This window comes from Mus caroli, unplaced genomic scaffold, assembly GCF_978045245.1.
Source record: "Mus caroli unplaced genomic scaffold, Mus_caroli_1 scaffold_2, whole genome shotgun sequence".
NCBI classification, from domain to species: domain Eukaryota; kingdom Metazoa; phylum Chordata; class Mammalia; order Rodentia; family Muridae; genus Mus; species Mus caroli.
The window spans coordinates 74015415-74023879 of NW_028227257.1; positions in this window are offsets into that span (position 1 = coordinate 74015415).

Here is an 8465-nt window from a genome sequence, read left to right on the forward strand (position 1 = left end):
TTGGGCTGACCTCTGACTCACGAAGCTCTGCCTACCTCTGCCTCCTAGGTGCTTGTATTAAAGGTGCATACTACCATGAAATGGAGTCTATCTCCATTGGCCTGAAGCTTGCAGATTGGGATAGGTGGGCCAGTGAGTCCCAAGGATTGTTTTTCTCTTCTTCTCCTGCACTGGAATTATAAACACATTGTACTGCATCTTTGTACAGGGGTGCTGGGGATCAGATCAGATCCTCATGCTTGCATGACAAGCACCTAACCCTTACCAACTAACCTAACACCTACCACAACACTACTTTTATTTTTTAAAATGTATTCTGTTTTTAATTATGTGTGTTTGTGGTAGTTCCTCTCTCTGTGTGAAGAGAGAAGGCCGGAAGAAGGCAGCAATGATTCCCTGGAGCTGGAGTTACAGGAGGTTTTGAGTCACCTGAAGCATGGTGGGGATCAAACTTGGGTCTTGGCATGAGCAGCTCGTGCTTGAGTTTGGATCCCAGGAACTTTTGTAAAAGTTGGGTGTGACTGTGGGTCCCCGAAACCCTAGAGCATGAGAGACAGAAAGAGCAGATTCCTAAAGCTTATTTTCAGTCTAGATAAACAGATGAGCTTTGGGTTTGACGAGAGACCCCGTCTCCAAAAATAATGTGGAAAGTAATTGAAGAAACACCAGATGTTGACCTATAGCTTCTATTATGTGAACAATATGCATGCACACCCAAACACACATGTATACACCCTTATGATAGCAAGTATATCACATACATCTGTCCATACACACACACACACACATACACATACATACACACACTATATATGTATATTATATGTATATACATATATTTATATACATATGTATTGCTAAGATATTTATGATGCTCCTTTGAGAAGCCCACACTTTTCTCTGTATGCCTTTTTGGTTTTAATAAATTCCAAACTTTGATTCATGCTGGCTTGTCTTGAAATTCATTCCTGTGTCAAAACCAAGGATTTATCTTTACCTACATTGAGGTATTTAAAAGATTAAAGGAACTTCTCCAGTTGCTGAGGGCAATAGTGTGGTTCTGTGCATCTGTCCCTGCTGCTACAGACATGAGGACCAGTGGTTTGAGCATCTTTTCAACAGCTTCACTTGGAGGTGGGGCAGAGCATCCCAGGCAAAGTGCTCTGGAGGACACTGAAACATGCCTGGGTCTGAAACCTGGGAGACAACTCAGCCTTCACACTCAGATTCCCAGTGAATTCAGAAGTGCACAAGAATTTATCAATATGATGTATCACATGCACGGGAAAGTATAAGCTAGAAACAATTTAACAAAAACATTTAAAACATTTTAAAAGACCCTACAGTGAAAATTTAAAAAAAAATTAAGAACGCTGTAAATGGCTGGGGACTTATTATAGCTGGTAGAGTTAATCCTTAGCATGCCTAGACTTGGATTCCACCCCCAGCACTGTATAAAACACAGGTGGTATTATAAACTTGGGATCTCTTCCTCCTTCAACGTAGGAAGATGCAAGTTCAAGTTGAAGGCCAGCCTAGGCTGCACGGTGTAATGTACGGAGATATATGCCATTGTCATGTATTTGAACTTGAAGACACTCAATATTATGATGCTACTTCTCCTCATAGTAATTTATAATTTCAACACAAAAATTCCAGCTGGCACTTTCTATACAAGCCTATACATAAGTATTGCTTAATGGATAGCAAATAGAAACATTATTCTCGCTTTAAAAATGTTTACCCTATATTAATTCAACAGATGACTGTCATACTATGTAGTGGAGTTCAGGTGTCAGAAGAACATTGAGGAGAGACATCTAATCTAACTTGTAGTATTCTTTTAGTTGAAAAAAAATGTCTGAGATTATTTGGTCATGACCCTTAATTGCTAAGACCCTATTTGCATAGTTTAGTTTAGCTGTCTAATACCTGCAGACTTGGACTCCTTGCTCCCATTTCATCTCTCCTGGTGTTCTTTCTCCTGGTGAAGAGCAGGCAGTCTTTTAATTTGGATTTTTTTTTTTTTGTCTTTGGTGATGTATCTAGCTGTGAAGTGTTTTCATGTATCATTCTAGGATGAGTTGAGATCTCCGTTTCTGTGGATTGCTTTCTTTCTGCAAATTTGAAAATGAATAATCATTTTCTATTTTCAAATGCTTCTCTTCTGTATGATCTCCTTTCTGTTAATCTCAGACTAAAATTAAACGTACATCAAATCTTTCTGTCTACGCTATGGCACTTAACAATTTTTTTTAAGAATGTTTCAGTCTTTGTCTTTTCTTGCCTCCTCCCCCCCCCCCGCCCTAAGGAATTCTGTCTTGCTCATAAATTACCCTTTCGGCTCTGTCAACCACTCACGGAACTCTCAGCTTTGAATTTGGTGTTTTTCCTCTGGAAATTGTATTTATGTCTTGTATATGTTTTAGACTCTCTGGGTTTTGGCATGCTGACTTGTGCACAAACCCTCAGAACTTAAAGGAGGCTGTGATAGGGAAGTCATGAGTTCAAAGTCAGCCTGAGCTGCATGTAGAGACTCTGTCTGAAACAAAGTCTTTACACTCCTTCTTGAAATGGTTAAGATTGATTTTCAACTTCCAGATGTAGTTGATTTGCATTCTGTGATCCAGTAGTCGAGTCCAGTACTGGTTGGTCTACTTTCATCAGATTTTATATCAGTCATAATCTATATAGCTGGGTACATCTGTCTTGTTTTGCCATGTATTTAATTAGATTTGGTCTTGTGCTGTGGTAAAATATTTTTAGAAAAGTTCTAGAGAATATTATCTTTCTCTAGGTAGGATTATAAGTATTAACAATTAAATATCATCCCAATCCACTTTCTAGGCCTGCGATTTTTCTGGGTCACTCAAATTACTGGACGCTAGATCCATCTGTGCAAGGTCAGAAAGCTCCTACCTTACCTATGCACTGTGACACAACCCGGCTGGGTGGAGGTCAAAATAGAGAAGGATTTGCAGAACTGTTATTATTGCCAAAATCTGAGTTCTGATTTTAGTGTTAAAAGTATCTCATTGATGTTGAAGCAAAATTCAACGTCAGAGTCTCTTCTGGACAGATACAGAGCAAAAATAACCTGAAGTACTTGTCTCTTGTCTCTGAGTTTCCATCTTTTAGTAGCATTTGTCAACTGTAGTTCTCCCTTGTTTGTTAGCCCTCTGATGATTATAAAAGATTTTAAAAATCACCTCAGCTTTGCCATGACTACAATAACCTAATGTAAGATTTCAAAACGAATCCTGTTCTCTCAGTTTTCCATCCTACTCTACATGGACTCCATTTTTGTCTTTTTGTTTCGCCTGCAACAATCTAAAGCCCATCCCCTGGTAACCAAACCACCCCAAGAGGCCCTTAATTCCCCTGTATGCTTGGGTGCCGCCTTGAATCCTGGGTTTCTTGGCTGTGGCACTACAGATACTTTAGGACTGATTCCTTAGTCTGAGTCAGGAGGGAAACTCTACTGTGCACTGCAGAAATTTAGTGTCTAACCTCCACACACTTCCTCTCTTTCCTTTGGTTCTGACAAGCAAAACTTTCTCCTTTGAGGAGGCATTTCCAAAAGTTCCTTGTGAGACAAAAAATCATTCCCTCTGAGAACCACAATTTGTATCTGTCCATTACACAGAAGAAAAGGATAAGGAGTTAATATGTTTGTTAGTTTATTAATACATTGATAAAAACGTCTAAATCCCAGCACACACACACATATGCACAGATTCACATATCCATGTATATTGTAAGTGCTCATCAAAGTTATTTCATGGCTCTCCAAAGAGTATTCAAATCTCTTATAAAGTCGCTCAAAGGTGCTTTCATTTATTTCTGTTACAAAAGTAACACTTCATGCCAATTTCTATTTAGAGTTTAAGTTACAACGGCACCAACTTGACTTTTCCTCAGAACATTGTAGATGTCCACGTTGTAGAGCCTTGATGCTTCTTCATTTTCACGTGGTGGTTTTTTTGCTCTTTCCTTACCTGGGCGTATCTTGCAGATCTCTGCTTAATTGCCAACCTTTCAACTAAGTGTTTTCTTGAATGAATGGCTGGATGAAACTGTTTGAATTCTAAGTTGGCTACTTTCTCAGCTGACACACAGTTTCAGGACTCTGTAAACAAAGCAAAATAAACTGCAGCAAACACACCAGAATCCCGCCAACGACTCTTTCCTCTGTCATGGCCTCTCATCATTTTCTCTTGGTTTGCAAAGTCCTCCAAATAAAGATCCAGGCAATGTCTACTGGTCATCCATTAAGACTTTTTTTTAAATCTTTTCTTCTGTAATTGAACTCTTAAATGGTACCACTGGCTGGTGCCTTGTGACCAACCTATGGTTCCTGAGGAGATTAAAAAGAAGAGCAACTTCCATACTTTTCTTTTCTATTCTTAAAAGCTTTACTTTTCAAATACACATCGACTCCCCCCAATGCACATCACATTTCTCAAGAAGAATTAAGCATGTTTCAGTTCTTTTTTTATTTTTTAAGTAAAAAATTAGTCTGAATTCAAATTTCTCTTGTATTTAGACCCAGAAGGTTCTGTTAGGGTTTCTGTTTAGCCTCTCTTCTAGAATTTCAGTGTAAAGGTGTTTCTAGTTTACGATAGAGGTGAATTTAAAATCTTGGAATCCAAGTTGAAAGAATTTTGCTGAGCTCTACCGGAATCGCTAGACCCTTTCTGTAACCTGCTTCCCGACAGTGTATAAACAGTCTGCAGTGTGTGGACGGTTGGGAGGGGTGTACATGTGCTGCGTTTTTCCACCAGTCCCGCTGTGATTGAGATGATAAAAGATAGAATGCTAATTTTAACAAAAGAGCCTTGAACTGACAAGAGCTTAGTAGAAAATATTTTGAAAGCATATACTGTCTTTTGTGCATATGGTTTATCTTCATTATTTTGATCAGACTATGAGAAACAGATGTGAGATGCCTGTCTCTTTCTCTGGGGAGAAATAATAATACTAATGAAATACAGATTATGCTTAAACAGATAATCAAAAAATTAAAATTTATGGCACCAAACAGGTCTTGGCATGTGATGTTGTACTTGAAGCAGCTAAAGTTCGTGAGCACAGGAGACATATCAGATACCCTGAAAAGAGAAAGAGGATACTTGAATTGTATATTCCTGAAATATTAAAAAAAAAAAAAGCCTGAGAGGAAAAGAAATCCTGAAATAAAAAGTCTAATCCCTATTTTATCAATATGAATAATGCATGCAGCATTAATCAAGATGTAGCTGTAGGAGCCCCTGGAAATTATAGCTCAGTTATGATGGAGTAAGGCCTCATCTTCCAAGTGCATGTGACACACAGGCATGTTATCTGACTTTTGGGATAAAAAACAAAAATATGAGCTGGCAGATGTGTGAGTGCCTAGTGCAACGGGGAATTCTAGGCAGGGAGTGGGAGCTCCAGCTTTAAATGTTTTTCAAATTAATGTGATTTAAAAAAAATAATTGAGTTCAGAGTCAAATTGAATGAGAGGCAGGGAGATCCCATATCTACCTTCAAACACACCGCAGTGGTACACGTACTGTGATCAGTGAAGGCACACTGACACACCACTGTAGCCCAAAGTCCATAGCTCAGATCAAGATTTACTCTTGGTGCTGTGTACTTTATGGGTTTTGGTTAACGTTTGGCATGTCTGGGTTACTGTGGTATCATACAAGGAAGTTTCAGGGTCTTTCCAAATCTTGCATTTACCAATCCATCTCTTCCTTTGGTCTCTAATATCTGCTCTGTATGAAATTCATGTAACATGTCATGATACATGTTGATATTACCAGGTATACTGTCCTTCATTTATTTACTTGAAAGCTGTGTGTGTGGGTTTTTTTCCAGTAATTATTTTTTTTATTCACTTTCCATCCCAATCACAGACCCTGCTCCTCTCCTCTCAGTCCTGCCCTTACAACTGTCTCCTATTACTTTTTCTCAGAGAAGGGGAAGTCCCCCTCTTTAATATCACCCCAAGTGACATCAGGGCTAGCCACATCCTCTTACTGAGGACCAACCAAGCAGTCAGGTATGGGAAAAGGGACCCAATGGCAATGCAATGGAACCTGATGCAACCCCTGCTCCAGTTATTAGAGGATGCACACGAAGGCCAAGGTGCACATCTGCTGCAAATGTGTGGGCGGCCTAGGTCCAGCCCCTGCATGCTCTTTGGCTGGTGTTTCAGTCTCTGGGAGCCCCTGATGGGCACAGATTAGTTGACTCTAAGTCTTCTTGTGGTGTCCTTGACCTTTTTGGCTCACTCAATTCTGTCCTCCAGTCTTCTACAAGACTTCCCAAAGTTCCACCTGATGTTTGGCTGTGGTTCTGTACATCTGTTTCCCTCAGCTGCTGGATGAAGCCTCTCAGGAGACAGTTATGCTGGGCTCCGGTCTGCAAGCATAGCAGAGCATCATTAGTAGTGTCTGGTGTTGGCCCCTTTCACATGAAATGAGTCTCGGGTTGAGGCAGTTACTGCTCCCTTTTTATTCCTGCACATCTTGTAGGCAGGACAAATTTTGGATTAAAGATTTTATGGGTGGGTTGATGTCCCTCTCTCTCCACAGGAAGTCTTGCCTGACTACAAGAAGTATCCAGTTCAGTCTCTATATACCACCACTGCTAGGAATTACAGCTCAGGTCACCCCAATAGATTTCTTGTAGCCCCACTGCCATCCCAGGCCTCCAGCTAGTCTCAGAGATGCCTTCCACTGACTTCCATCCTCACTCCCAGGCCCTCCCCCATGTCCCCTGATCTGGGTGGGAGAGGGGGTGAGGAGGGGAACAGGGATGGCGATCTGATATGTGGCTTTGGTTTTTTTGCTGTTGCTTTGTTTTGATAGTTGACAATGGACTTCCTATACACAACATATTGATGGGTCTCACTTTCTGATGCCTACATCCAGTCACACTTTGTTGATATCTTAAGATAGTTGATATTTCAAGTTATTATTGGTGGTTATATTCATACCTATCTCTTACTTCTTGCTGTATCTTGTCCTTGTTTTTGGCTTTTATGTTATGTTCTACAGGGTTGGTTTTTTTAACCCTTCATTGTTTTAATCGAATACTATGTATGTCTCTTATCCTGGGTTAGTTACTCTGATGAAATACTGGAGGCAAACTACACTGTAAAGGTGCTGGGCACTTTATGGGTTTTGGCTAACGTTTGGCATGTCTGGGTTACTGTGGTATCATACAAGGAAGTTTCAGGTTTTACTGAGCTTTATGCTACTTGAGATACAAGGGCCACACAGCACAGTGCATTTTTTGGTGAATTATATCCAAGTTATGTGATATGGTTTTATTTCCCCTCACTCAAAGGCTATTGCTTATGCTTTTATTAACTATTTTTAGCGGTTCTAGTGTTTTTAGTGGCTTACATTTCTCAATATACATTTCCAAAGTCTAATTTAAAAAAAAAAATCTAAGTCTACTTTGGAATAATAACTGCCTACCTACAGTGCAGGCAAAACGTCCCTGGCCCCTCCTTCCTGTCTCATGTCATTATTGGTTTGATTCATTTTACTTACATGCAAGTATATTTGTGTATCATACTCATGCATATATAAACCCATACGTGGAGGCAGGCTTCACTTACCACATTTTCCAAGATGAATTTCCCAAATGGTTCCTAGTTAACCCCTGCGACATACATGGGGAAAACATGGCTGGAGAAGTCTGGAATTGAGTAGTTTTGCCACTCCTCTGTTGATGAACTCATAGCTAATTGGACTGTTAGGAGGTGAGGCTTGGTTGCAGAACATAGCTCACTGGCTATGACTTGGCCCCAACCCTTTCCCCCATTTCTCTCTGTCTCATGTCTGCTGTGAAGTACTCCACCTTACCTCAGCATACACTCTTTGTCATGGTGTTCTGCCTAAATGCACATTGTCCCAACAACGTTGAGTGAGCATGGCTCACTCCCCTGAAATCAATGAGCCCACATAAAAGTCTTCTTCCCTTAAGTTGTAACAAGCTAATGTGTTACAGCCATGAAAAATTGGCTAATCTGCTCACCCAAGTGCCAGGATCCTCATTTATCTTCCTATTGGAGTTTTAATTTTTCAGGTTTGTCCACAGCGAGCCTCCAGTAACTGATTCATCATGTGTGGTAGGTTTTCTTCATAGACTTGGTCACATGGAGCTTTTTGCTTCTCTAAGTGATTATATTCTCTGTCACACACTTACAGGGGCTGGAGGTTTATCCCGTGACCTTCTCTGACTTGGCAAGACCCAAGAAGACTTGACTTTTCATTATAAAGTCTTTACCTTCTTAGGATGGTGTGAAGTCTTCTAATCTTTTTATACGCTAGGCCAAAAACTAAACGTCAGTCATTGACTTTCAGAAGTTCAGGATCTTTGTTTGGACATGGTCTCTATCCACAATGGCGATTAACTTTTAAAAATAAGTTTTCAGGAAAAAGTTATGCTAAAGACATTTTTAA